The 3611-nt window shown below is 36.6% G+C and overlaps 1 pseudogene; it reads right to left on the reverse strand.

Moving 5' to 3' along the window:
- Positions 1-836: 836 nt before the first annotated feature.
- Positions 837-1575, reverse strand: LOC143619666 (putative ribose-5-phosphate isomerase 2 pseudogene; annotated as a pseudogene).
- Positions 1576-3611: the final 2036 nt, after the last annotated feature.

Genomic DNA, 3611 nt, shown 5'->3' on the forward strand with positions numbered 1-3611 from the left:
ATACCGCAAGTTCGGTAAAGCAATTTTTTAATTTTTATTTTTACGTTTTTAAGTTGAATCGATTATAATATAATCCAGTCCATGTTCAATGTCCGTTCCAGTTACGTGAACATCAAGTTTTTATTTTCTATAAAAAGGAGAATATCGTGGTGTGTATATGTGCACTTTAAGCAAATGATTTAGTCGGTAAGGACCCAAAAACAGCTTGAGATATTGAATCTTCTTGTTATATCCTTTTTTACGTAGACAACCATATCATTCAAAATCTTTGTTTATTTATCCTCCCAATTGCATCACGGAATTTAATTTTGTTGACAAAACCCCCTACAATAGTACTCGTCAAATTGACACATAATCTTTAAAAAATACAAACAAAAATTGTTTAGTTATCGCGAGCCCGTGTTCCAGCCATAGGAGAAGCTTGTTTAGGGTCGTCAAGCCTTGTGTATATTTAAGTTTTACCTCTTTTGGACTTCAATATATTAACTGCACAACGCACGACCAAGCTTTGGCCCGTTTAATGTACTACACGAGCTTAGGCTTGTTCAAGATTATTCTCTCAATATATAAAATTAGCTAGAAACGCATATGAATTATTCAATAAAAAATAAGCGAGCTGAGCAAGAGCTTTGAAATGACTCAAGAGCCGAGTTTAAGCTCGACTCATTTACACACCTAGATACCATTAGACATGTTCTTCGGTAATTGTCAAACTAAAGCATAAATATTTTAAAAAAATTAACAGATGGAGAAACATTAATCCTAGACTCCTAGTTACACTAGTTTCACATCAAATAATATATGTTAGCTCGAAACAAATATCAAACTCAATTTGTTTAACACTTATTCCTAACCGTAACTCCAAACTCACCAGCCACAACCAAAGTAGTGGCCATATCAATAAACATCCCATGCTCCACCACTCCAGCAAGCCTCAACACCTTATCACCAGCAGCCTTCAAATCCCCAATACATTTCTTGAAATACAAATCAATTATATAATTCCCATTATCCGTCACATACGCCTCACCCTCACCATTATTCACCCTTAACTTTGCAACACACCCACACTCCTCAAACAAGACTTGTAACCTATTCGCAGTAAACTTCCAACAAAACCGCACGACCTCGACCGGCATTGCCAGCCCGCTCGCCCCGACATAGTCGACCAGCTTCGACTCATCAACGATCACAATAAACTTGTTACAGCAACCTTCAACCATTTTCTCACGTAGCAATGAGCCGCCACGGCCTTTGACCAAGTTCATATCCGGGTCGACTTCATCCGCTCCATCGATAGCTAAATCGAGGAGCGGGTGGGTGTCGAGGTCCGAAAGGGGTATGTTTAAAGAGAAAGCGTGTTGGTGGGTTTGTTCTGAAGTCGGTATGCATGTTATGTTGGTGAGTTTTTGTTGGAGAAGTTGACCAATGCGGTGGATGGCGTGTCTGGCTGTGGACCCGGTGCCGAGGCCCAGGACCATGCCAGACGGCTATTTTTTTGAGGTCGTCTTGGGTTAGACGGAGGTGGGGTACTGGTGAAGACATTACGTTGGATCCGAGATAAGCTAGAGCCATATTAGATATAGTTGTTAAGACTTGAGAGTTTTGAAAATGAAGATTTGAAAGATTTGGAGAGAAGCCGTGATGATGAGGATTTTGGGGAAAAAGGTGCGGGTATTTATAACGGCTGGGTTTGGATTCATTGTAGAGTCAAGAGTAAAATAATGAAAATATGCTAATAAACCCACGCGTTTTCATATACACTCGTTTTAACACTTTTATATAATTATATTACGCGATCTATATGAAATACATGACTAGCTGTTGTACGTATAATATTTACTGAGGTACGTACCACCCTGTGCTTTTAAAGTTTTAATTAATACACTCTCGTCAAGCTGGATGTTAAGTAAACATCACCACTTTTTATCAAGTCATGTTTCTTGTATTTTGTCCCATTCTTAGTGTTTTGTCTCATTTTGTTAAGCATATGGCTCATATACGTCCAATACGTATACCATTACTATAGTCATATATAATCTATGCACACTCTTTAAAAATCATAAAGCACCATATGGACGGCCATATAACCCACATTTATATGACCTTAAAAGCTTCTTAAAACTAAGTTTTCACCACTCATGTACGACCATGTGTATATAACATGTATATGCAATATACAACATGTTGAAAGTGATTGTAAGTGGAGGAAAGATAAAAAATAATGATAAAGATGTAAAAACAATATTATTTAATTGTATATGAGAGAGAAAATGTATTGTTTTTTAGCGTAATTATAGAGATATAGATACAGAAGCTGACATGAATACTCTTAGCCCTTAACTCCTTTTTTATTTTCTTCTTGCAACCCAATGAGGTTTCATGTTGTTTCTAACTTGTTTATGCATATAAATAGATTATTTCTACCTGAAGAATCACAAATCTAAACCCGAATAGGTTACACCAATGATTCCACAGGGTATGAGTTAAGTGACAAATGACATGTCGATATGAGTAAAAGCTTTACAAAGTCCGGCGACGGAAACCTGCAAAACAGAACACCTTGAGCTCGTTACGAGAATGACAAGAGTGGGGGTCTTCCCGTAACCACCCTCCAGCGTGAGAATAATTACCGTTCTTAAAGAGAGAAAATACAGAGATTGATGTAATGTGTGAAGCGTGAACGAATACCTCATAATGATGGAGTGAGTATTTTATTCCCGGTGGTTAAGGAAATATTATTGATACAACTGTCCCCTTCTAGAAGATGCTCTTTGTAACAAATTGGACACGTGTCCACTCATGATAAAGTGAGACAACTGGCCATGTGCACGGTTATAACAACTTTGCCAGCTGTCATCCTTTAATTGGTTACTGCATCACGTGCCCTTCAAGAAAGGATCTTCACATAAATCTTTTAGAAAGAAGTTGGTTACAACTGATTTGCCGACATCACTCTTCTGTCATCTTGCGTATGATGGGAATGTCTTGCGGATGACTTTTGAGGGAGTCTTAAGTAGCCGGCGGATGATCTTTGGAGCTTTTCATTATTGATCTTCCTCTGATTAAAGTTATGCGGGTGATAGTGGTGTGCGTTGTGCGGTTTTTGACTAAAACCGAATCAAAAACCCAAACTTTCAGTTCTATAATTTTTTAAAACCGCTCGGTTGTCGGTTTTGGATGCGATTTTTTTGGTTTTGCTAATCGAGGCAAAACTTTTTGGGCAAAAAAACCTCGACCCAAGATATTAAAATTCGGTATGATATTTTTTTCTTAAAACTAATGATTAATATAATACTGAATATTTGGACTTCAAATATTAAAAGCTAATAAAAGATACATTTAAAATTAAAATTCTAATATCAAACTAAAAATAGCAGTATTATTTATCAGTTATTAATCACATGTAGAAACCAAATATTAATCGTTATTAACCATATGTTAAAACTAAACATATATTGGTCGGTAGCTTTTGTTTTAATGGTTATGGTTAAGATATTATGGTTATTTTGATTGTTATGGTTATTTGGTTTCGGTTCTTAACAAAATACAAAACCTAACCAAAACCAATATTTCGGTTGCTAAAGTTCAAAACCGAACGCCGGTTTCTA

Source organism: Bidens hawaiensis, unplaced genomic scaffold (genome assembly GCF_021521415.1).
Source record: "Bidens hawaiensis isolate Kalapana, Puna unplaced genomic scaffold, B.hawaiensis_p1.1 tig00000296_1, whole genome shotgun sequence".
Taxonomy (NCBI): Eukaryota; Viridiplantae; Streptophyta; class Magnoliopsida; order Asterales; family Asteraceae; genus Bidens; species Bidens hawaiensis.